This window comes from Aquarana catesbeiana, linkage group LG04, assembly GCF_042186555.1.
Source record: "Aquarana catesbeiana isolate 2022-GZ linkage group LG04, ASM4218655v1, whole genome shotgun sequence".
NCBI classification, from domain to species: Eukaryota; Metazoa; Chordata; class Amphibia; order Anura; family Ranidae; genus Aquarana; species Aquarana catesbeiana.
Genome location: NC_133327.1, coordinates 430,255,094 through 430,282,896, shown reverse-complemented (window position 1 = coordinate 430,282,896; position 27,803 = coordinate 430,255,094).

Sequence of the window (27,803 nt, the reverse complement as noted above, 5' to 3'; positions counted from 1 at the left end):
ACAATTGAATCCTTTTCATACGATAAAGCAACTAATTTATTTACAAAAAAAAAACAAAAAAATACAAATAAGAAGATAAAAACCTTCTGCCTTTACAACCCCCTTAAGGAATCCTAATTTTATTTCCATTGATTGCTGATGAGAAAAATAAACAGATAGATTTAGTTGTTGCTGCCCCCAATCCTTCCTTTGCTCAATGCCTGGACCACATATCATCACTGTGCTATATGTTTTCTGCTGCACCACTGGCACGGTTATATCCTCTTAGTCCTCTCCAAAAATTTAGCAGAGATTATGCTTAAAGTAGAACTATAGGCAACACTTTTTTTTCAGTTTTGAAAGTAAGGGAGGGTTATAGCCCCTGTCAGTTTTTTTTTTGCCATTCCTCTCCTATTGTGGAGATTTCCCTTAATTTCTTGTCCCATAGCCAAACAGAAAGTGAGAGGAAATTTCTGCAAATTAAGGGAATCCATTGTCCCCCCAAGGCCCTCAGAACTAGTGTCCCCACTGAAAAATTTCAGGGTGGGTCTTAAACAGGAAGGGGTGTGACATTGACAGGAACGGGTGGGTCATATTTAAATGAGGGTGCACGAGTTTAGTCAGGCCCAGGGCAACACAAAACCTATACACTACTGTCAACAAGTAAGAAAGCTAAGAAACTTAATCAGTTTTCACTGCTTTCTGTAGAATCTCATATTTAACTGGTTACTAGATATTCATTTATGGAATGTTAATGTAGTAATTGTAAGACCTCTAACATGGTTACAAATATATTGATAAAAGTTATAATCAAATAATTCCTTTTTATTTTTACAAAATATAAACGTAAATGTAGCCTTTCAAAATAACTATCAATTCATATAGATAAAAGGATGTAGAACTTTTAATTGGCATAAAACTGGATGAACTAAATTAAGCTATTATTTTTAAAGCATAAAACTGCATTTTAACTAGTTATGCATTAGTTATTGTTTATATGTTATTGCAAAAGAATATATGAAGTATTCATTTTTGTTAGTATATTTTTTTAGTCGTTAATAAAAACTCTCCTAATGTCTTTTGCTGAGACAACATAACAGCCACTATTTTCAATGTCATAAAATAATTGTAGAATGACTCCATTTGCTGCATCTCATTTATCAAATCAAAGATAGCATTAATCTAACTGTTAATGTGGCTCAGTTAAACTCATTATCATGGGTAAATGAACATGCAGCACAGTCCACATAGAGAAAACAATTGCAAACTTGATGCTTTTGCAATTGAAACACAAAACTTCAATTAGTAGATGGAACAGTGATATCTCTAAATGAATCATTTCATTATTTTCAGCATGAAGTTTCTGCTTCAGAACTCATTGAATTAATTTTACATTGTGACAAGGTGACATTGATAGGTCCTTTGTGGAAATCAGATGGAACTTATTTCTTTTTAGTTTAATGTTTAGACAATTTCAGTAAAAAAATTTAAATCCATCTGTTCATTCATGAATAAAATACAAAAATGTAATTTGTCCACCTTACAGAAAATATGAAGTCATATTTAGAAGCTTGTTTAGTCAGAAAGTATAACCATGTGCATTAAATGATATAATCTAATGTCCAGCATCTATTTCAGCACACCAGAAAGCTTTAAATCCAATCTCAACTGACCTAATTTGGGAATGATAGATATTTACAAGGTTGTATGATCCACTGGTGTGTGCTGAAATCTGTCGGTAGTTTATTTTAATTAGGTATGTAAAAAAGCCCCATCCTCAATAAAAGGATGCATGCGGACAGGTAATTCTATAGTAAGAAAGCTGGTATGCTTATGACCCCCCCGCTAAACAGATACCAAGCCACATGCTCATGAGTAGGGATGAGCCGAACACCCCCCCAGTTCGGTTCGCACCAGGACATGCGAACAGACAAAAAATTAGTGCGAACATGCGAACACCGTTAAAGTGTATGGGACACGAATTTGAAAAAAAAAGTGTTCATTTTAAAGGCTTATATGCAAGTTATTGACATAAAACGTGTATGGGGACCTGGGTACTGCCCCAGGGGACATGTATCAATACAAAAAAAAAGTTTTTAAAATAGCTGTTTTTTCAGGAGCAGTGATTTTAATAATGCTTAAAGTGAAACAATAAAAATGAAATATTCCTTTAAATATCATGCCTGGGGGTCCCCTTAGTCTGCCTGTAAAGTAACGCATGTTTCCCATGTTTACAACAGTAACGCAGCAAAATTAAATTTCTAAAGGAAAAAATGTCATTTAAAATTGCTTGTGGCTGTAATGTATTGCAGGATCCCGGCAATATACTGTACATAAAAAAATCATTGAAAAAAGCGGGCAAATTTTTTTTTAAAAATGGCGTAAGTGATATGAATAAATATAACTGGTGTTGGGAAACCTATGTAGATTCAAACTATAATCAAACAATACAATCAATAAACAATAATAAATAGTATAGTGATCAAAATAACATCGCAAGGAGGAAATAACATCGCAAGGAGGGGGCGTGGCTACCACGTTGCTGGACAGATGCATATCTGAGTAGCTCCTCCAGACAGCCAGGGAATAACGCAATTAAAGGCAACCAACTGAGCCACAATCATCTCCAACTACTTGCCACAGTGCCCCTGCATCCTTGGACATGGCCAGAAAGAAGAAAAATGCCTCTGGCAACAAGAAGCTGCCACATTTCTTCCTCCCCACAGGGCAGCCTGAATAACCAAGATGGCACCGGCGGCAGCTCGCCTTCCTCATCCAGCAGCTCCTCGCGATCTACACAGAGCCCTACCTCAGCAGGAGCCTCTAAAGCTATGCAGCCACGATCACCAACAGCTTCCATTCCATCTTCACAAAGCCCTGCCAAGTATAAACCGCAGCTGTCTGCTGGCTCTTCTCCCATAGAGGTAAGCCATACCTGAAACTCTGCAAAAACCACCAGGGAGCTAGCTAACAACTTTAGTTCATTCCCTGCCACTAGTCAGCCTGTCTCTGAGTCCATCTTAAAGTACATGCTGGTGTCCCTGAGGGCCTCTTTACATGCAGACATGATGGCGTGTGTGATAAACTTCAGGGCTGAAGTGCAAGAATTTGGAGGGAGAGTGGATCACATAGAGACTAAAATGGGTGAATTTGCATCCTCTCACAATACCCTTATAGATGCACATAATGACCAAGATGAGGAACTAGAAAAACATAAGGCTAAAATCGCAGACATTGAAGACCACTCACGGCGGAATAATGTGAAACTTAGAGGGGTCCCTGAGTCTGTTCAAAATGCTCAATTGAATCAATATGCATGTGACCTGATCCACACTGTCTTGCCATCTACCCCAACCTCTGAAATAGTAATGACAGAATATACCACCTACCCAAACCCTCCTACCTCCCTGAAAACATCCCATAGAGATGTCATAATGAGGGTACATTTCTACAACATAAAGGACCAACTTATGTCCAACTTCTACAAATTGTTTCAGCTACCTGAGCAATTCTCTTGCCTTCAAATGTATGCAGACCTTTCCCAATATACCCTACAGAAAAGGAAATCCCTCCTCCCGATTATGAAAGCGCTACACAATCACAATATCAACTATCACTGGGAATATCCAATGAAGCTCACTATCACCCATAATGATACCACTTCTGTGATCACAACGATAAACAAGGGCCTAGCACTGCTCCACTCATGGGACATCTTTCCTGAACAGGAGCCAGCTTGCAGGTCACATCCTACCAGGGTGGATACCCAAAACAAATGGCATACTGTCTCTCATAAGCGCAAGCAAAAAAGCTGCGCACTCTGATCGCCTCCAAACTTCAAGCTCACAACAAATGTGCTACTTGACTTCCTCGGTCAGATGGAGCACCTTTCCCACGAAATCCCCCCTACAAGCAATGTGCAGTACTCCTGCAATTTGATTCCTGTCGGAATCACAGATTTTTTTTTACTATTTGCTGTTTCTTTTGCCATTCTTTTTCGTATTTGTTTTGTCCTTTTTTCATCATGTCGGTTCCAGGTCTGACACTCAAAATGAACATCCAATTGAATCCCAACTGGAATGCTACCACGCAGCTTTTATAGGAATCCACACTTGGGTCTACTGTCTTCTACATATGTCAAATGGTATTTAAAGTGACTTCATTCAATGTGAAGTGGCTTAGCCACCCTGCCAAAAGAGCTTCCCTATGGAAGGAATCTCTCAAATTGGGATGCAACCTAATCTGTGTGCAAGAAACACATTTTCAGATATTGGCCCCTTTGAGTCGTAAACAGTTCCCTCACATCTTTATCACATCTGCACCGCACAAGAGGAAAGGCATTCTTATTGCAGTCAAAAACTCTGTAGCCTTCTCCTTGCACAATTGTATATGTGACCCAGAGGGAAGGTTTCTGATCCCCCTTGTGCAATATAAATAACAGCGTGCTTACCATTGTAAATGCCTATGACCCCAACACACACCAACTGCGTTTTGCGCATAAACCTTTTTGCAAAATTTCAAAAATCAGTCAGGGCTCCTTAGTGGTGTACGGGAACTTTAATAGTACTGTGGACCTCCATCTGGACTTGACTTCAAAGACTAAAAAGCGCCTTCTGCCACTTCAACCGTTATTCCACAAAGAAGATGTCTTTGATGGTTGGAGATGTCAACATGCTGAGGAACGGGACTACACCTTCCACTCAGCATCCCACAACTCATACTCTAGAATCAACATGATTTTAATGGACAGAGTCATATTATTACAGGCTGTGCCTTCCTCTACTATTCAAGATATTTCATGGTCGGATCATGCTCCAATCTCAATATCAATCATGGAGGAACACACACCCAACCCTGCCTATATCTAGAGGGATAACTCGCAAGTCTTTAATTCATCCTAAAATGTTAAAGACATCACCAGGCATATATAGTTACATAGTTGGTGAGGTTGAAAAAGGACACAAGTCCATCAGATCCAACCTATGTGTGTGATTATATGCCGGTATTACATTGTATATCCCTGTATGTTGTGGTCGTTCAGGTGCTTATCTAATAGTTTTTTGAAACTATCAATGCTCCCCGCTCAGAACATCGCCTGTGGAAGGGAATTCCACATCCTTGTCACTCTTATGCCCCGTACACACGGTCGAACATTGATCGAACATTCCGACAACAAAATCCTAGGATTTTTTCCGACGGATGTTGGCTCAAACTTGTTTTGCGTACACACGGTCGCACAAAGTTGTCGGAATTTCCGATCGCCAAGAATACGGTGACGTAAACCACATTCGACAAGACTAGAAAAGGCCAGTTCAGAACCAAGCACGGCACCCTTTGGGCTCCTTTTGCTAATCTCGTGTTAGTAAAAGTTTGGTAAGAGACGATTTGCGCTTTTTCAGACTCGTAGTTTTCAGATCGTTTTCTGCTGTTCAGTTTGTGCTTGTGGGTTTGTATCTGCTCTTCAGTACGTGCAGCGAGTACCATTGACTTGTCAGTGTGTTCTTGTTCGTTCGTTACTGTTTTTCAGGTCGCTCTTCACAGGCCTTGCTGTTCTTCAGTGCGTTCTGTTACTTCGTTCTGAGCAGGCGACCGTTTTCTAGCCATGTTGCGTATACGTACTCCTCGTAGAGTTCGTGCTGTGTGGGGGCTTGGTGTTGGGGTCCTGACCTTGACACAAGTCCAGTCCAAGAACAGGGTGGGGAGGAGTTCATGGACCAAGAATTGGTTGCTTCAGCGTGACCAGTTCTGTCATATGCCTTTGCTCTGTGAGATCCGTGAGAATAATCCTGATGATTTCAGGAACTTTCTCCGGATGACGGACCCCGTATTTCACCGTTTGTTGGCTTTGCTGACCCCCTATATCAGCAGGCAGGATACCTGCATGAGGCAAAACATCACTCCGGAGCAGATGCTCGTCGCCACCCTGCGGTACTTGGCGATGGGGAGAAGCCTGCAGGACTTGAAGTTCTCGACAGGCATCTCCCCCCAGGCTCTGGGGATCATTATCCCAGAGACCTGTTCTACCATCATACAGGTCCTGCAGAAGGAATATATTAAGTTAAGATTTTTATCCTTTAATATCACATTTTATTGTATATAATGTTTGCTAATATATTATATTTCTTTCCTCATTCCCTAATTATCATGATTGGAATATGCTGTGAATGCCCCCTTTGTTCACATGCATGCTGGATTTTTATGTAATTTTTTTTTTTGGTCCTTCATACTTATTTGCCTTCACTTACCTCCCCAGCATGGTCTCCTGCCCCTATATTCACCTCATGTAGCCACTTAACAATGTATTTTATCAGCTCCATAGTAGTGCTTTACCCCAAACACCCCCTAAAATGTTTTTAAAGGTGATTTTTGCTTTAAATTCAGGCAGAGTGCCAGAGGCTTTTTTTTGGGGGTCCCCAAATCATTTGGAACCCTCCCTCCCCCCAACTGCTAAGTCAGCTGATACCAATTCTCTATCTATCCTCAATCATCTATCTGCTGATTTTGCCAAGCCCATACACACTATACCCCTCTCTTTTGTGGTCAGATTTATGGATGAATTCCCCAAAGCATGTAGTGCAAGGGCCTGCCGGTATGCTTTCAAATGGTACTGTTTCAAGTTTTTGTATCCTATTATTATCTTGATAGGTAATTGCAGAATGTCCAAATGTGCTCAAATGTGTACAGTGTGTATTTATATCTTTGTATTATGACATTTCTTACCTGTCCAGTGGGCTGCCAATAGTGTAACTAAGGAGGGGCTGTTCCAAGTAATACACATTATTTAGGCATTCATCTCTCTCCATGAAGTGGAGAGGGTTACCTGTCCAAGAGCTCCCCCCTATAATGTTAGAAATGGCCCATGAGAGGGGGGGAGGGGAATATGATAGGTGTACCTTATACTTTGATCTTTAAAAATTCCCATAAATCAATGTTATCTTGATGTAGGCCAAGAATGTTTGTGTCTAATCTGCTTTCCATATTTATGTGCAAAAAGCCAAATTTTTTTTTGTTTTCCTCAACAGTTTCCTTCCACGCCACAGGAATGGCAGACTGTGGCCTCCCACTTTGCCAAGTGGTGGGACTTTCCTAACTGCGGAGGGGCAATTGATGGGAAACACGTCCACATCATCCCACCACCCAATGCGGGGTCATACTATTATAATTATAAGGGGTTCAATAGTATTGTGATGTTGGCGGTGGTGTCGGCTACTTATGAGTTCCTGTATGTGGACGTGGGGAAGAATGGCCGGATGCCCGATGGTGGAGTCATCGCCCAGACCGAGTTCTACAGGCGTCTCCAGAATGGCAGCTTGGACTTGCCACCTCCAGAAGACAATGTGGAAGGACTCCCATTCATCTTCATTGCGGATGAAGCCTTTGCGCTGAGGGACCATCTTATGCGGCCATTCCCGATGAGGACCCTCACCCCGGACCAGAGGGTTTTTAATTACCTGCTGGCCAGAGCCAGAAGAGTGGTGGAAAACACGTTTGGAAACATGGCCAGCCGGTTCTGCCTATTTCTTACACCCAAACATATGGCGGAGTCACTTTATCCTGGCGTGCTGTGTTCTACACAACTTTTTATGGCAACATTCTGCCAACTATGCTGGCTCAGTTGGGCCTGAAGCCGGAATTCAAAATGAACCAACCCTGACGGTGCTTGAAAGTGGCCATTTTGGCTTGCCCTCCCTGAGTGCCCATGATGTCCGGCTAAGATACCTTGAATTCTTTGCGGGTAGGGGGGCTATCAATATGCCAGACAATGTGTGAAACCTTTATCAAATAAAAAAAATTAAGCAAATCTTTGGTGACATTTACTGCTTGTGTTTGTTTTAGCTGACTCTGACAGAAATGTGTGGAGTCCTGAAAATGGCGTGATTGTGTAACCTTACAAAGCACTGTTGGGTGTTATTTACTAAAGGCAAAGACACTTTGCACTACAAGTGCACTTGAAACTGCACTTGTAGTGCAAAGTGGATTTGCCCTTAGGAAATAACCCCCATTGTCACAGAAAGCAGCAATTAGAGCACCACAAAAGTGTTGGAGCATCGAGACAATAATCCACACATTCTTGATTAACAATCTTTTTAATACCCGCACAATCACATGTGCCTTTAGAAAAGGTTTTTAAAACAAACCAACATGTTTGTTGTATAACAATTTTTGGGGTGGCATTAGAAAAAGTAAAAATGTCCATTTAAGATAAAACAGGCATGTTTCAAACCAACAAGAAAGACACAAATCTTGAACTTACAAAGTTCACTTTTGGTAGAACTTGAAGGCAATATCAGACATGAATATTTAGGAACTGTGTTTGATATTGCGTTCAGATGGGGTGAAGTCACTCCAGGAAAAGCCAAATTTTGAAGATGCTCACAAATTTACAAATGTCAATATGTGCTACCTGCCATCATGGGGGATCAAGGGACGTGTTTTGGGGGAGCAACCCCTTCCTCTCAGCTACTTTATTATTGAGGAAGGGGATGCACCCCCAAAACGCGTACATTGATCTCTCGTGATGGCAGATAGCACATGTTGACACACTGTGTGCCTCTTCAAAATTTGGCTTTTCTACAATTCGACAAAAAATATTAAAATTGTAGCACACCATAAAAGAAAGGGATTTGGAGGGGTTTTAAACTCTCCCCAAAACATCAATGATGTTCTTATTTTTTTGAATAACATCATTGATGTTTTTCTTGATGTTTTCCAATGCAACATTACACCCCATGATCTCCCCAATCAGGATCTGTGCACTTTCCAAGGTGAAATGCCCTGGATCCACAACATCACAATCACCTAAAAAGATAGAAACCAAAAAAACATGTATTATAAATATGCCTGCATCCATCTCTTACCTGAGCCTGTGGTCACAGACACTCACCTGTTGTGGTGACTAGTTCCACCACGTCTTCCTCCTCCTGCTCTTCTTGTCTTTGGGGGATTTCCCCTTCTTCCAGAGGTGGGGGGTCTCTGGTCTCCGCGGATGAGGGGTGTCCTCTGAGTCTTTTCTCCTCTATGTAAAAAAAAAAAATGGTATACTTAGCACACACATATTTGATGGCAGAACTATAAATATGAAACATTGCTTGGAAGTGGGGTACAATTGTCTATTTTGGCAGAGTTCCAAGATGTAGAATTTTTAGTGTCCTTTGTCAAGCTTCAATACTTTACCTGTTTTGTCCAAGCTTCACAAATGGGGACACCCCTATAGTATACACTGGAGCACCTGTGTGGGCCCCCTAATAAAAAGGGTGTTCTTGTGTCCCACACTAGTTCTCCAGTGTCCAGATGTGAAAACTGCTGCTGAGTGTCCTTTCCTTACACAGAATCAAGTTTGCATTTCATTCTAGTAACAAACCCATCTATACAACCAAATTATTTTCATACAAGTAGGCCCTAAAAAATGTGGTCAAATGCATATGACCAAAACAATGGTGTTTTATAGGCCGAAAGAAAAATGTTTGATACGAACGAATAATGTGCCCATGAACATGAAAGTTGCCATTTTAAACTGTACAACAGTTAAGAAAAGCACATGGAGCAGCACAAACATAATAAACACAAAAAGAATAGGAACACAGCACAACTACTTACTTTTTTGCAGCACTCCCCGGATCTTTCTGTACTGCTCATGTTCTCTTAATTTGAGGTCCGACCACTGCTTCCTGAGCTGATCTTTCGATCGTCATACCCCGAAATTCCAGTGCAGACTTTTGACCACTTTCGCCATTATCTTGGCCTTTCTGACATTGGGGTTGGGGTAAGGTCCATACTTTCCATCATAGTCGGCCCTCTTCAGGATGTCCAACGTCTCCAACATCTCCCCAAAGGACATATTTGAGGCCTTAAATCTTCTCCTTCTGGTTCCAGACATTTCCGGCTCCGGGCTTTCCTCCTCCTCCTCCTCGTTGCTGTAATTAGCACACACCTGCTGTGTCTCCGCCATGTGCTCTTTCCCCACTGTGCCTGCCGAATGAAAAGGGGTGGGAATAGACTAGAAATAATGTCAGGGGCGGGCGGAGTTACACGCTTGCGCAGTGTCTATAAAGCGTAACACGTGTGTGTAGTACGTATGATCTGTGAGTGGAGGAAGGAGTATCGGAGGCGCCGATCGAGAAAACGAAGGTAAGATCTAAACTTGGGCCTATACTGGTTCCAAATTGAGGCCTATATTGTAACTATATTAGGAGAGTTTCGTCTGACATTAGGGTTTGTCTTGTGTTGTGTCTTGCGCAGAAAATGGATGGCTTCAGTGACCACAATTTCCTCCCCCTGTTCATAGACAAATACAGGGAGCTGCCCTATCTGTGGCAGGTGAGACACCCCCATTACAACAATAAACAAAAGAGGCAGACAGCGCTGGAGAAACTGCTGGAGTTGGTGAAGCCGGTGGTCCCCACGGCAACCATCCCCTATTTAAAAGCCAAAATTGGTGGCCTGAGGAGCACTTATCTTAGGGAGCGCAAGAAGGTCATGGATTCCCAGAGATTCGGAGCTGCATCAGATGACATTTATGTCCCTAGGCTGTGGAATAATGAGAGGCTGTGATTTCTGTCAGACCACACTGGAGTCAGGGAATCCCTCTCCACTCTTCCTTCCACTCTTCCTTCCACCCCAGCTGAGGCTTCCGATGTCCAACCTGGGTCTTCCAGCCAGGAAGAAATGGAGGAGCCCAGCTTGATCCAGGTATAGCATTGTTCTACAGATTTCTGCTCAATAAATAAATGATGTTTAATAGATGTTAGTATTGATCACTAATTGCTGATTTAATAAAGTGTTTGACATATCAATAGAAAGTAGTGGGCAAAAATAATTGGGACAAGAATGAAAAATGCTGGGCTCAGAATGATAGTCTGTTATATTTGTTAACATTCAATTTGCAACAGTCATGAAGTGAAAATTGTGTGTGATTGATGAATAAAAAACTAAAACTATGTCCCTTTTTCATACACAGGAAGACCTCAGCCAGGAGGAGGCTGTGGAATGTGGCACACAGGAGGAGGCTGTGGAATTTGGCAGCCAGGAGGAGGCGGGGGTTAGTGGCAGCCAGGAGGAGGCGGGGGTAAGTGGTAGCCAGGAGAAGCCTGGGACCAGTCGCAGCCTGACGGAATCGCAGGTTCCTCCCCTCCGCCTTCCATACAAAAGAGCGAGGAAGGCGACTCACATGCAGGATTCAGCACTCAGGCTCATTCAGGAGGCTTCTGCGTCCCTCAGAGCCTTCCCCACTCCTGAAGAGGCCTTTGCCTGCATGGCTGCCACCAAACTGAAGAGCATGCAGGAGGGCCAACGCTGGCTGTGTGAGGACTTTCTGTATAAAGTCCTAAGTAAGGGGGTGAGTGGGAAACTAACACCCAATACCCACCTGAGTGAGTTGGCCCCTCCTCCTCCTCCTCCTGCTGCCACAACTCCACCACCACAGCCACAGCGTGGAAGGAAGTGTGGAAGGAAGACAAGAGAGTGATGACCCTGGGTTCAGTCTGGTCTGACAAAAGATGCAGTCTCTTGTATGACCACAGCCTGGGGACACAGATGTCATCTGCTGCTTTCCGCATCTCTGGGACTTCTGGACCAGACTGCACTCCCTTAGATATGGACTCCTCAGGTCACCAATTTTGCTTGCAAATAGTTGATATGTGCCCTGGGGGTCAAAGGCTTCACCCATTTCAGCTGTTTCTCAAGCGTTGCCTCCCTCTTTGTTTAGTTGTGAGCCCTTAATAAAGGAATTTTTTGTTCAATTATACTTGCCTGTGTGTTTTCCTTCAAAAAGGACAGTTTGTTTGTGAGTAGGCAGGTACATTTCAAAAATACAATGTGAAATTAAAAAGAGACACCAACACCAAACAATCTCCTACAGATTAAATAATACAAGATATCAATGGTGTTGTGGTGACTTGACACACAAAACACACACACAAATATTATAGAGTAAAACACAACAAAAACAACAATAAAAACACAGCCTTGAAAAAAAAACAAACCCCCCAAAAAATACTAAACCAGCCTGGAATAAAACAAAAAAAAATTAAAAACAACACAAAACAAATTTGGCCAGATGTGAGAAATCTAAATATATTGAGGGAATCACAATAAATAATAAAGAAAGAAGTTTGTGAGAAGTCTGCGTGAATATGAGCAGCAAAATTACTTCATTCTTCTCACATTATAAAGAAGAAGAGAGTGCGCTGCATTAAACTATTTTTGACATTGCAGCGTGACGAAATTGCTGTATCCATTCCGAATACTAATTTTACCAGACCGAGCTGTTCCATCTCGGAATTTCTTCTGAGTATGCGTGGCACTTTGTGGATCGGAAATGGCCACACATGGTCAGAATTGACGCGATCGGATTTTGTTGTCGAAAAATTTTATAGCCTGCTCTCAAACTTTGTGTGTCAGAAAATCCGATGGAAAATGTCCGATGGAGCCCACACACGGTCGGAATGTCCTACAACACGCTCCGATCGGACATTTTCCATTGGAAAATCCGACCGTGTGTACGGGGCATTAGAGTAAAGAACCCTCTATGTAGTTTAAGGTTAAACCTCTTTTCTTCTAATTTTAATAACTGGCCACGCGTCTTGTTAAACTCCCTTCCGCGAAAAAGTTTTATACCTTTTGTGGGTTCACCAGTATGGTATTTGTAAATTGAAATCATAACCCCTCTCAAGCATCTCTTCTCCGGAGAGAATAAGTTCAGTGTTCACAACCTTTCCTCATAACTAGGGATGAGCTGCGAGTTCAAGTCGAACAATTTGGGTTGTTCGCGGCAAATTCGAAAGCCGCGGAACACCCTTTAAAAGTCTATGGGAGAAATCAAAAGTGCTAATTTTAAAGGCTTATATGCAAGTTATTGTCATAAAAAGTGTTTGGGGACCCGGGTCCTGCCCCAGGGCACAAGGATCAATGCAAAAAAAAGTTTTAAAAACAGACATTTTTTCGGGAGCAGTGATTTTAATAATGCTTAAAGTGAAACAATAAAAATGTAATATTACTTTAAATTTCATACCTGGGGGGTGTCTATAGTATGCCTGTAAAGGGGCGCATGTTTCCTGTGTTTAGAACAGTCTGACAGCAAAATGATATTTCAAAGGAAAAAAAGTCATTTAAAACTACTCGCGGCTATTAATGAATTGCCGGTCCGACAATACACATAAAAGTTCATTGATAAAGACGGCATGGGAATTCCCCACAGGGGAACCCCGGCCAAATTTTTTTAAAAAAATTGCGTGGGGTCCCCCTCAAAATCCATACCAGACCTTCAGGTCTGGTATGGATTTTAAGGGGAACCCCACGCCAACATTTAAAAAAAAATGGTGTGGGGTCCCCCCAAAAATCCATACCAGACCCTTATCCAAGCACGCAACCTGGCAGGCCACAGGAAAAGAGGGGGGATGAGAGAGCACCCCCCCTCCTGAACCGTACCAGGCCACATGCCCTCAACATTGGGAGGGTTCTTTGGGGTAGCCCCCCAAAACACCTTGTCCCCATGTTGATGAGGACAAGGGCCTCATCCTCACAACCCTTGGCAGGTGGTTGTGGGGGTCTGCGGGCGGGGGGCTTATTGGAATCTGGAAGCCCCCTTTAACAAGGGGGCCCCCAGTTCCCGGCCCTCCCCCCTGTGTGAAATGGTAAGGGGGTACAAAAGTACCCCTACCATTTCACAAAAAAAGTCAAAAATGTTAAAAATGACAAGAGACAGTTTTTGACAATTCCTTTATTTAAATGCTTCTTCTTTCTTCTTTCTTCTTTCTTCTATCTTCTATCTTCAATCTTCCTTCGGTGTCTTCCTCCATCTTCTTCTACTGGTTCTTCTGGTTCTTCCTCCGGTGTTCTCGTCCTGCATCTTCATCCGCAGCATCTTCTTCCCTTCTTCTCCTCAGGCCACTCCGCATCCATGATGGCATGGAGGGAGGCTCCCGCTGTGTGACGCTTCTCCTCTTTCGACAGGGACTTGATGGGGACTTCCCTGTGGCATTCCCCGTGACGTCAGAGGGGGGCTGACCCGTTACGAGGGGGGCTCACCCGTTACGTAACCCCACCCCCTTCTGACGTCATGGGGAATGCCACAGGGAAGTCCCATCAAGTCCCCGTGCATCAGAGGGGGTGGGGTCACCGGGTGGCTCCGCCCCCTGTTATTTAAGAACCGTCAGAAGAGGAGAAGCATCACACAGTGGGAGCCTCCCTCCATGCCATCATGGATGCGGAGCGGCCAGTGGAGAAGAAGGGAAGAAGACGCCGTGGATGAAGATGCAGGACGAGAACACCAGAGGAAAAACCAGAAGAACCAGAAGAAGAAGAAGATGGAGGAAGAAACCGAAGGAAGATAGAAGATAGAAGATAGAAGATAGCAGATAAAAGATAGAAGATAGAAGAAAGAAGACAGAAGAAAGAAGAAGCATTTACTATAAATAAAGGAATTGTCAAAAACTGTCTCTTGTCATTTTTAACATTTTTGACAGTTTTTTTGTGAAATGGTAGAGGTACTTTTGTACCCCCTTACCATTTCACACAGGGGGAGAGCCGGGATCTGGGGGTCCCCTTGTTAAAGGGGGCTTCCAGATTCCGATAAGCCCCCTGCCCGCAGACCCCCACAAGCACCGGGCAAGGGTTGTCGGGATGAGGCCCTTGTTCCCATCAACATGGGGACAAGGTGTTTTGGGGGGCTACCCCAAAGCACTCTCCCAATGTTGAGGGCATGTGGCCTGGTACGGTTTAGGAGGGGGGGCGCTCTCTCATCCCCCCTCTTTTCCTGCGGCCTGCCAGGTTGCGTGCTCAGATAAGGGTCTGGTATGGATTTTTGGGGGGACCCTACAACATTTTTTTTTTATTTTGGCGCGGGGTTCCCCTTAAAATCCATACCAGACCTGAAGGTCCCCAAACACTTTTTATGACAATAACTTGCATATAAGCCTTTAAAATTAGCACTTTTTATTATTCATGTTCGTGTCCCATAGACTTTAACGGTGTTTACGTGTTCAAACTAATTTTTTGCCTGTTCGCAAGTTCTGGTGAAAACCGAACAGGGGGGTGTTCGGCTCATCCCTACTCATAACTAATATCCTCCAGACCCTTTATTAGCTTTGTTGCCCTTCTTTGTACTCACTCCATTTCCAGTACATCCTTCCTGAGGACTGGTGCCCAGAACTGGACAGCATACTCTAGGTGCGGCCAGACCAGAGTCTTGTAGAGTGGCAGATATATTGTTTTATCTCTGGAGTAGGGATGAGCCGAACACCCCCCGGTTCGGTTCGCACCAGAACCTGCGAACGGACCGAAAGTTCGCATGAACGTTAGAACCCCATTGACGTCTATGGGACTCGAACGTTCGAAATCAAAAGTGCTCATTTTAAAGGCTAATTTGCATGGTATTGTCCTAAAAAGGTTTTGGGGACCCGGGTCCTACCCCAGGGGACATGTATCAATGCAAAAAAAACTTTTAAAAACGGCCGTTTTTTCGGGAGCAGTGATTTTAATGATGCTTAAAGTAAAAAAAAAAAAAGTGAAATATTCCTTTAAATATCGTACCTGGGGTGTGTCTATAGTAGGCCTGTAAAGTGGCTCGTGTTTCCCGTGTTTAGAACAGTCCCTGCACCAAATGTCATTTTTAAAGGAAAAAATCTCATTTAAAACTGCTTGCGGGTTTAATGTCATGTCGGGTCATGGCAATATGGATGAAAATCAGTGAGACAAACGGCATGGGTACCCCCCAGTCCATTACCAGGCCCTTTGGGTCTTGTATGGATATTAAGGGGAACCCCGCACCCAAATTAAAATAACGAAAGGCCCTATATACTCTGAACAGCAGTATACAGGCGGTGCAAACAAGACAGGGACTGTAGGTTTGTTGTTAAGTAGAATCTCTTTGTAATTTTGAACGGGTAAATTTTTAAAGCATTTAGCTCCAGCCAAAAAATCTTTTTTAAGCTTTTTGGAAAACATAGGGAAGGGTTATCACCCCTGTGACATTTGTTTTGCTGTCTTTCCTCCTCTTCAGAAGATTTCACCTCACTTTTTGTCCCAATGAAAAATGTTTTTTGAAAATTTGGGTTTTTTGTGGAACAAGGATTGGAAAGCATCAGTGGAAAGGAGAAATTGTTTTCCCATATTAACTCTTACAGGAGAGAATTTCCCTTCCTAGGGGTAGATTTCATCTCACTTCCTGTTGTCTCCTTCCGTTTGCAAGTAGGAGTCGTTTGTAAGTTAGATGTTTGAAAGTAGGGTCCTGCCCTATATACTCAGCAGAAATTTGGGCCTTAGGTGTTGCTGTGGCCACAACACTGTAAGCCCTCACAGGGCCCTGCTGTGAAATATTAGATCAAGAATTGTAATTACATGCCCCTGTTGAACAGGAGCTGAAAAATTAGGCCTTAGGCACTGGTGCTGGTGCCACAACACTGCAACCCCTTACAGACACTCTAGTTGGAACGCAGGAACGAGCCCTGCTGCAAAGTATTGCATCAACAATTGTAATTACACGCCCCTGTTAGACAGGGGCAGAAAAATTGGGCCTTAGGCACTGGTGCTGGTGCCACAACACTGCAACCCCTCACAGACACTCTAGTTGGAACGCAGGAACGAGCCCTGCTGCAAAGTATTGCATCAAAAATTGTAATTACACGCCCCTGTTAGACAGGGGCAGAAAAATTGGGCCTTAGGCACTGGTGCTGGTGCCACAACACTGCAACCCCTCACAGACACTCTAGTTGGAACGCAGGAACGAGCCCTGCTGCAAAGTATTGCATCAAAAATTGTAATTACACGCCCCTGTTAGACAGGGGCAGAAAAATTGGGCCTTAGGCACTGGTGCTGGTGCCACAACACTGCAACCCCTCACAGACACTCTAGTTGGAATGCAGGAACGAGCCCTGCTGCAAAGTATTACATCAAAAATTGTAATTAACACGCCCCTGTTAAACAGGGGCTGAAAAATTGTGCCTTAGGCACTGGTGGTGGCGCCCAGAACCAAAAATGTTCTTACAAGCTATCAGCGTGATGATTGAGGAGGAAGAGGATAATTACTCAGGGATAGTCACTCAGCATCAGCATAGGCAGTCTTTGAAGGGATCTGAGATTTCAAAAAAAATTATTCGGTTACATCAGCATCAGGTGCTTGGTAGCTGGTGGTGATCCAAGACTCATTCATTTTTATGAAGGTCAGCCGATCGACCGAGTCGGTGGACAGACGCACCCTGTGATCGGTTACCACGCCTCCAGCAGCACTGAATGTGCGTTCCGAAAGAACGCTGGATGCAGGACAGGCCAGTAGCTCAATTGCATATTGTGCAAGCTCTGGCCAGTGATCCATCCTCAAGACCCAGTAACCCAGAGGATTTTCGGTGGGAAAGGTGTCCAAGTCCGATCTTGCCCCTAGGTATTCCTGCACCATGTAAAACAGACGCTGGCGATGGTTGCTGGAACCGATCATACCTTGGGGCTGCGGACCAAAAAATTGTCTGAACGCATCGGTCAGACGGCCACCTTCTCCACCGCTCCTTCTTTGACTGACCGAAGCCTCAGCAACACGTTGTCCAGAAACAGGAGTTTGTAACCTCCCAGTCTCTGGGAACGCATTGCACAGACCTTTCTGCAAGGCCTCCCGAAGATGTTTCATCCTCTGCTCCCTCTGCAATGGCAAGATAAGGTCCGCAACCTTACCCTTGTAACGTGGATCAAGGAGGGTTGCCAGCCAGTATTGGTCCTTCTCCTTGATACCACGAATACGAGGATCCTTACGCAGGCTTTGCAGGATCAGGGAGGCCATGCAGCCTAGGTTTGCTGAGGCATTCGGTCCGGAGTCCTCTGGGTCACTAAGGACGACAACGTCCGCAGCCACATCCTCCCAGCCACGTACAAGTCCATGTGTTTCTTGGGACTGATCCCTTAAAGACTGCTGCTGATGCTGAGTGCCAGGCTCCACCTCCATACTGACACAATCTTCCTCCTCCTCCTCCTCCTCCTCGTCCTCTTCCTGTGTGATCGGCGGGCACGCAGGAACACTGTCTGGATAAAGGGGGCCTTGAGAGCTAAGGAAGTCCTCCTCTTCCTGCCTCTGTTCTGCCTCAAGTGCCCTGTCCATTATTCCACGCAGCGTGTGCTCCAACAGGTGGACAAGGGGGACAGTGTCACTGATGCATGCACTGTCACTGCTCACCATCCTCGTGGCCTCCTCGAATGGTGACAGGACAGTGCATGCATCCCTGATCATGGCCCACTGGCGTGGGGAAAAAAAACCAAGCTCCCCTGACCCTGTCCTGGTGCCATAGTCGCACAGGTACTCATTGATGACCCTCTGCTGCATGTGCAGCCGCTGCAGCATGGCCAATGTTGAGTTCCACCTGGTGGGCATGTCACAGATTAGGCGGTTCTTGGGCAGGTTAAACTCCTTTTGGAGGTCCGTCAGCCGAGCACTGGCATTATATGACCGGCGGAAATGCACACAGACTTTCCTGGCCTGCCTCAGGACATCCTGTAAGCCCGGGTACCTGCCCAAGAACCGCTGCACCACCAAGTTAAGGACGTGAGCCAAACAGGGCACATGGGTCATTTGTCCCTGTCGGAGGGCAGAGAGGAGGTTGGTGCCATTGTCGCAAACCACCATTCCTGCCTTAAGTTGGCGTGGCGTCAACCACCTCTGAACCTGCCCCTGCAGAGCTGACAGAACCTCTGCCCCAGTGTGGCTCCTGTCCCCCAAGCACACCAGCTCAAGCACCGCATGGCATCTTTTGGCCTGCGTACTTGCGTAGCCCCTTGAACGACTACGGAGCACCGTGGTTCCGAGGAAGAGGCCATGGAGGAAGAAGAAGAGGAGGGGGTGGAGGAGAGAGGTGTGTCACAATCAGCATTTTGGAGGCGTGGTGGCGGAACAACCTCCAACACTACTGCACCTTGTCCTGCATCCTTCCCAGCTGCCAGCAGAGTCACCCAATGTGCCGTGAAACTTAGGTAACGTCCCTGTCCATGCCTGCTGGACCATGAGTCAGCGGTAATATGCACCTTACCGCTGACCGCCCTGTCCAGCGAGGCATGGACATTGCCTTCCACATGCCGGTAGAGAGCCGGAATCGCCTTCCGTGAGAAAAAGTGGCGTTTGGGTACCTGCCACTGAGGAACCGCACATTCCACAAACTCACGGAAGGGGGCAGAGTCTACCAACTGAAAAGGCAGCAGTTGAAGTGCTAGCAATTTTGCCAAGCTAGCATTCAACCGCTGGGCATGTGGATGGCTGGGAGCAAACTTCTTTCGGCGGTGCAGCAGCTGGGGCAGGGAAATTTGCCTGGTACAATCTGACGTCGGTGTACCAAAAGCAGATTGCCCACAAGTACTTGGCTGTGACACACCTAATTCTACACCTTCATTCCTCTCACTGCAGGTCTCAGAGAGGACTGGAGGTCTAGTGGGGTTGGAAATCTCAGCTGATGAGGAGCAAGGAGAGATCCTCTTTGTTCTTTGGTGTGGGTCTTTTAGATACGCTTGCCAACGAACTGCATGGCAGGTCAACATATGTCTGGTCAAGCATGTGGTACCCAAGCGGGAGATGTTTTGGCCACGTGAGATACGCTTGAGACATATGTTGCAAATAGCAGCGGTGCGATCTGATGCACTCGTCTCAAAAAAGGCCCACACCAAAGAACTTTTTGAATAACGCGCAGAGACTGCAGCGCCCTGCACATGTGGAGCTTTGGGGTGTGATGCAGTCAATGTGCTGCCCTTAGGCTGGCCCCTGGAGGGCATCCTGCCTCGTTGGTGATGTGCCGCCTCCTCCTCCTCCTCCTCCTCCTCTCTCCTATCAGGCACCCACGTTGAGTCAGTGACCTCATCATCCCCTCCCTCCTCATCACTGGAGCAAACCTGGCAGTATGCTGCAGCAGGGGGAGCATGACTGCCAGATTGCTGTCCTTCTTGGGCACCCCCTCTGTCCGTGCTCATGTTACTGCCTTCATCGAGCTCAGTATCATCATCAGAGCCTTCCAAACGCTGGGCATCCTCCTGGAGCATGTACCCAACACTGTGGTCAAACAGTTCGAGGGAATCCTCATGAGGACATGGTGGAGCTAGGGAAGGAGTCACTGATGACATTGAGCTGAGGGAAGAGGCTGCTGCTTTGCCAGACAAAGCACCCTGGGCATGGGTGAGAGAGGATGAGGACGGCTTGGTCATCCACTCGACCAAGTCTTCCGCATGTTGCGGCTCAACACGGCCAGCTGCCGAAAAAAAGGCCCAGCGTGTCCCATGGCCATGTGCTGATGAGGATGCACCGTCTCCACGACCAGCACTAGACACAGAGCCTGCTTGCCCTCTCTTATTGGCTTGTGACTGTCTGCCTCTCCTTCTTGGCCTTCCAGACATACTAATGGCCTGTAGCTGCACTAAGCTGGGATAGAACACCAGTAATTTTCTTCAGGTAGCTTTATATACTGTAACCAGACAAGCCTGCCTGTCAGTAGGAAGATAACAGGAACGGATCTAGCTGAACACTGTGAGCAGGACGCACTGTACTAAATGTAAATAGTCTAGCTGCCTGACCGTGGTACTATAAGGATCAAATAGAACACCAGTAATTTTCTTCAGGTAGCTTTATATACTGTAACCAGACAAGCCTGCCTGTCAGTAGGAAGATAACAGGAACGGATCTAGCTGAACACTGTGAGCAGGACGCACTGTACTAAATGTAATTAGTCTAGCTGCCTGACCGTGGTACTAATAGGATCAAATAGAACACCAGTAATTTTCTTCAGGTAGCTTTATATACTGTAACCAGACAAGCCTGCCTGTCAGTAGGAAGATAACAGGAACGGATCTAGCTGAACACTGTGAGCAGGACGCACTGTACTAAATGTAAATATTTTAGCTGCCTGACCATGGTACTAATAGGATCAAATAGAACACCAGTAATTTTCTTCAGGTAGCTTTATATACTGTAACCAGACAAGCCTGCCTGTCAGTAGGAAGATAACAGGAACGGATCTAGCTGAACACTGTGAGCAGGACGCACTGTACTAAATGTAAATAGTCTAGCTGCCTGACCGTGGTACTAATAGGATCAAATAGAACACCAGTAATTTTCTTCAGGTAGCTTTATATACTGTAACCAGACAAGCCTGCCTGTCAGTAGGAAGATAACAGGAACGGATCTAGCTGAACACTGTGAGCAGGACGCACTGTACTAAATGTAAATAGTCTAGCTGCCTGACCGTGGTACTAATAGGATCAAATAGAACACCAGTAATTTTCTTCAGGTAGCTTTATATACTGTAACCAGACAAGCCTGCCTGTCAGTAGGAAGATAACAGGAACGGATCTAGCTGAACACTGTGAGCAGGACGCACTGTACTAAATGTAAATAGTCTAGCTGCCTGACCGTGGTACTAATAGGATCAAATAGAACACCAGTAATTTTCTTCAGGTAGCTTTATATACTGTAACCAGACAAGCCTGCCTGTCAGTAGGAAGATAACAGGAACGGATCTAGCTGAACACTGTGAGCAGGACGCACTGTACTAAATGTAAATAGTCTAGCTGCCTGACCGTGGTACTAATAGGATCAAATAGAACACCAGTAATTTTCTTCAGGTAGCTTTATATACTGTAACCAGACAAGCCTGCCTGTCAGTAGGAAGATAACAGGAACGGATCTAGCTGAACACTGTGAGCAGGACGCACTGTACTAAATGTAAATAGTCTAGCTGCCTGACCGTGGTACTAATAGGATCAAATAGAACACCAGTAATTTTCTTCAGGTAGCTTTATATACTGTAACCAGACAAGCCTGCCTGTCAGTAGGAAGATAACAGGAACGGATCTAGCTGAACACTGTGAGCAGGACGCACTGTACTAAATGTAAATAGTCTAGCTGCCTGACCGTGGTACTAATAGGATCAAATAGAACACCAGTAATTTTCTTCAGGTAGCTTTATATACTGTAACCAGACAAGCCTGCCTGTCAGTAGGAAGATAACAGGAACGGATCTAGCTGAACACTGTGAGCAGGACGCACTGTACTAAATGTAAATAGTCTAGCTGCCTAACCGTGGTACTAATAGGATCAAATATAACACCAGTAATTTTCTTCAGGTAGCTTTATATACTGTAACCAGACAAGCCTGCCTGTCAGTAGGAAGATAACAGGAACGGATCTAGCTGAACACTGTGAGCAGGACGCACTGTACTAAATGTAAATAGTCTAGCTGCCTGACCGTGGTACTAATAGGATCAAATAGAACACCAGTAATTTTCTTCAGGTAGCTTTATATACTGTAACCAGACAAGCCTGCCTGTCAGTAGGAAGATAACAGGAACGGATCTAGCTGAACACTGTGAGCAGGATGCACTGCACTAAATGTAAATAGTCTAGAAGATAACAGGAACGGATCTAGCTAAACTGAATACAGTGTATATATATATATGCAACACCTGGGATGCATATATATACACAATACACTGTAAGTGCAGCTAACTGACTGACTGTTCTGCCTAATCTATCTAACTCAAATCAAATGACACTGTCTGTCTCTCTCTCTCTCTCAATGAACGCCGGAACACACACTACACAGGGCCGCCGTACAGGCGGCCTTATATAGTGTGGGGCGTGTACTAAATCCCCTGAGCCATAATTGGCCAAAGCCTCCTTGGCTTTGGCCAATTATGGCTCTCTGTTCAGGCGGCGCTGTGATTGGCCAAGCATGCGGGTCATAGTGCATGCTTGGCCAATCATCAGCAAGCAATGCACTGCCATGCCGCAGTGAATTATGGGCCGTGACGCGCCACACGAATTTGGCGCGAACGGCCCATATCGTTCGCAATTCGGCGAACGGGCGAACAGCCGATGTTCGAGTCGAACATGGGTTCGACTCGAACACGAAGCTCATCCCTACTCTGGAGTTAATCCCCTTTTTTAATGCATCCCAATATTCTGTTTGCTTTGTTAGCAGCAGCTTGCATGCCATTGCTGAGCCTATGATCTACTAGGACCCCCAGGTCCTTTTCCATCCTAGATTCCCCCAGAGGTTTTCCCCCAGTGTATAGATTGCATTCATATTTTTGACACCCAAATGCATTATTTTAAATTTTTCTACATTAAACCTAATTTGCCATGTAGTTGCCCACCCCATTAATTTGTTCAGCTCTTTTTGCAAGGCTTCCACATCCTGCAGAAAAGTTATTGCCCTGCTTAGCGTTGTCCGCAAATACAGAGATTGAACTGTTTACCCCATCCTCCAGGTTGTTTATGAACAAATTAAATAGGATTGGCCCCAGCACAGAACCCTGGGGGACCTCACTACCCACCCCTGACCATTCCGAGTACTCTCTGTTTATCACCACACTCTGAACTTGCCCTTGTAGCCAGTTTTCATTCCATGTACTCACCCTATGGTTCATGCCAATGGACCTTATTTTGAACAGTAAACATTTATGGGGAACTGTGTCAAATGCTTTTGCAAAATCCAAATACACCACGTATACAGGCCTTCCTTTATCTAGATGGCAACTCACCTCCTCATAGAAGGTTAATAGATTGGTTTGGCAAGAAAGTTTCTTCATGAATCATGCTGATTACTGCTAATGATACTGTTCTCATTACTAAAATCTTGTATATACTCCCTGATAGGGATGAGCTTCGAGTTCGAGTTGAACGTAAGTTCAACTCGAACATCGGGTGTTCGCCCATTCTCTGAACAGCAAATTTTATGGGGTGTTTGTGGGAAATTAGAGCACCCCTCAATGCACTGCAAGACAGCAGTGCATTGCTGTATGATGATTGGCCAATTAACATACACCTGACCTGCATGCTTTGGCCAATCACAGCACGCTCCTCAGCAAGAGTCATAATTGGCCAAAGGCAGGGTGTCCACGCCCCACACTATATAAGGCTGGCTCAGTATTTTCCATTTATTTCATTATTGAAGTTGAAACCGCTGCGTGAGAATCCTGGATGGACTGTTTTTTTCTTTTACTTTAATAAACATAGGCCAAAAAAAAGCCCTTAAACTGCATAACTGAAAATCCTTGCATATACCAATGAGCTATTGCCAGAGCCTGCCTGTGCACTGCAGTGTGTGCAGCAGGTGGTGTATGTGGAAGGGAGAGATCCCTTAAAGAGACAGTGCTCCTGTTGTTGCTCTGTGCAGTAAAGTGACTGCGAGTATGGAGAGTCCACCAGTGTCTGAATCTACAGTGGATTGGTGCAAGCGGCACCTAGCAGCACTGAACCAAGCTAAAGAGGAAAGCAAGCCAACCCTCAGTGCTGGGAGAGCGGCTGGATGTTCATACCTGGAAGAGGAGTGTTGTTGCCCCTGGCAACACTCATGCAAGTAGGCCAGAAATCTGTTTGCGTTGCAGCGAGTGGGGGCATGCTGTCTCCAAGTGCCCTTTGTCACGGCTTCCAAAACAAAGTGACATGGCCAGACAAAGGTTTGCAACAGTGTTTGGGAAGCCTGATTGAGTGCCAGGAGACAAGCTGACCGTAAGTTGGAGAGGTATGTGGTTGCCTGTAGCAACGGCGGTGATGTCAAGTCTGCAGACCACGTGAGAAAAGTATTGCCTTCAGAGAGTCGTGGCAAGTTGAAAGCCACAATGCATCAAAGCGTTTGGGAGAATCAGCAAAGCTCTGCTGGGAGAGTGCCATCTCACATGGCGAGGGTAGAAAGATTGCCAAAGGAAAGGAGGCGCTACAGGGGATATGTGGCTCAGCATCCACCTAAAGATGCATATGCATTTCAAAGTTACCAGGAGGGAGGTTACCTAAAAAAAAATCATCCAGTACCATGCCTGGAATGTGGACATCTGGGGCACAACATTTTTTTTGCCCTAGGTTATGGGATACCGCTGGAGATAGTATTCCTGAGTAGGGATGAGCTGAACACCCCCCTGTTCGGTTCGCACCAGAACTTGCGAACAGGCAAAAAATTTGTTTGAACACGTGAACACCGTTAAAGTCTATGGGACACGAACATGGATAATCAAAAGTGCTCATTTTAAAGGCTTATATGCAAGTTATTGTCATAAAAAGTGTTTGGGGACCTGGGTCCTGCCCCAGGGGACATGGATCAATGCAAAAAAAAAAGTTTTAAAAACGGCCGTTTTTTCGGGAGCAGTGATTTTAATAATGCTTAAAGTCAAACAATAAAAGTGTAATATCCCTTTAAATTTCGTACCTGGGGGCTGTCTATAGTATGCCTGTAAAGGGGCGCATGTTTCCCGTTTTTAGAACAGTCTGACATGACATTTCAAAGGAAAAAAGTCATTTAAAACTACTCACGGCTATTAATGAATTGCCGGTCCGACAATACACATAAAGGTTCATTGATAAAAACGGCATGGGAATTCCCCACAGGGGAACCCCAAACCAAAGTTTTAAAAAAAAATGACGTGGGGTCCCCCTAAATTCCACACCAGGCCCTTCAGGTCTGGTATGGATATTAAGCGGAACCCCAGCCAAATTTTTTTTTTTAAATGGCGTGGGGTCCCCCTCAAAATCCATACCAGACCCTTATCTGAGCACGCAACCTGGCAGGAAAAGAGGGGGGGACGAGAGAGCGCCCCCCCTCCTGAACCGTACCAGGCTACATGCCCTCAACATTGGGAGGGTGCTTTGGGGTAGCCCCCCAAAACACCTTGTCCCCATGTTGATGAGGACAAGGGCCTCATCCCCACAACCCTTGGCCGGTGGTTGTGGGGGTCTACGGGCGGGGGGCTTATCCGAATCCCTCAATGCCATCATGGATGCAGAGCGGCCTGAGGAGAAGACGGGAAGAAGACGCCTACGCCGTGGAGGAAGATGCCAGATGAGAACACCGGAGGAAGAACTAGAAGAACCCGAAGAACCAGAAGAAGAAGATGGAGGAAGAAACCGAAGGAAGATAGAAGAAAGAAGAAAGAAGATAGAAGAAAGAAGAAGCATATAAATAAAGGAATTGTCAAAAACTGTCTCTTGTCATTTTTAACATTTTTGACAGTTTTTTTGTGAAATGGTAGGGATACTTTTGTACCCCCTTACCATTTCACAAAGGGGAGAGGGCCGGGATCTGGGGGTACCCTTGTTATAGGGGGCTTCCAGATAACGATAAGCCCCCACCCGCAGACCCCCACAACCACCGGCCAAGGGTTGTGGGGATGAGGCCCTTGTCCCCATCAACATGCCAGGTTGCGTGCTCGGATAAGGGTCTGGTATTGATTCTTGGGGGGACCCCACGCCATTTTTTTTTTTAATTTTGGCCGGGGTTCCCCTTAATATCCATATTGAAGGGCCTGGTATGGAATTTAAGGGGACCCCCACGTCATTTTTTCTTTCGGTTCGGGGTTCCCCTGTGGGGAATTCCCATGCCGTTTTTATCAATTAACATTTATGTGTATTGTTGGACCGGCAATTCATTAATAGCCGCAAGTAGTTTTAAATGACTTTTTCTCCTTTGAAATGTTATTTTGCTGTGAGACTGTTCTAAACACGGGAAACATGCGCCCCTTTACAGGCATACTATAGACACCCCCCAGGTACGAAATTTGAAGGGATATTACACTTTTATTGTTTCACTTTAAGCATTATTAAAATCACTGCTCCCGAAAAAACTGACATTTTTAAAACTTTTTTTGCATTGATCCATGTCCCCTGGGGCAAGACCCAGGTCCCCAAACACTTTTTATGACAATACCATGAATATAAGCCTTTAAAATGAGCACTTTTGATTTCTCCCATAGACTTTTAAAGGGTGTTCCGCGGCATTCGAATTTGCCGCGAACATCCCATATTGTTTGCTGTTCGGCAAACTGGCAAACAGCTGATGTTCGAGTCGAACTCGAAGCTCATCCCTATTCCTGAGCAAAAGTCTTTATCTCCAGGCCCAGATTCCTGTGCAAATATGTTTGCAGTCACCCCTGGCAACGGAGTTACCTGTTTTGTCTGCAGGGGGTGCTAAACAGTTGGAGATGCCTGTTGTAATTTCATCCTGTGGCCACCAGGTAGAGTGGGCCAGTAAAAGTTTAGCAGAGGACTGGTTTGTGAGACAACGTATGCAAATGAAGATGGTGACCCCTACTACTGTGGTGGGTAAGACTGTCTTTAATGAAATGATGGCTGGAACCGCTGAGTTTATGTTGAAAAAAGACTGGTTATGAGACTGTCCATGATGATGTGAGAGTGACCCAGATAGTGAGGCCACTGAATGTGCTTTTGAGAGTGACTTTACCCTGTACAGTGGGGAGGCAGGGGTTAAAGTCCAAGCTGAATCTGCCTTGATGTCTAAATGTGATGTATCTAATGTCTGCCAGTCCCAAGTTGACAGTGGGCTAGGACAGCCTGCAAAAACTAAGAATGCTGTTAATGTTGATGTTTATGGAAAATGTACTGCTGTTGGGAAAACCCCAGGTTCTTACAGAGCAAAAGCTGTAATCAAAAATAGGCCGTTGCCCATAGCCACTGGTGGTAAGATAGCACAGTTGTCCCTAGAAATCTCCAGGAAACTTCATGTATTGGAGCCGGAGGTTGCCCTCGACAACTGCGATGTCACTCTGGTGGGGCAGAGTGGAACTGCACCTTATAATTGTAATGTCTTAGTGCAAAATGCTAATACTAAAAATGTGCCGGTAAATAGTGGGTTAATACAATCTGTGGATAATGCAAAGGTGTGTGAGGTTTTTGAAAGCGCCACCCGAGCAAGGTGGTGTATTGCAACCTGTCATGTTAGAACATGCATTACCAAAGTCTGAAATGATTCACAATGACTTGTGTAATAAGACTTCAACTAAGTCCGTCTGTTCATTTGTGTCTCCTTGGGTGGATGGATGCCTGCTGAGGAGTACCAGTGAATGGAGCGCACATATAACGGATT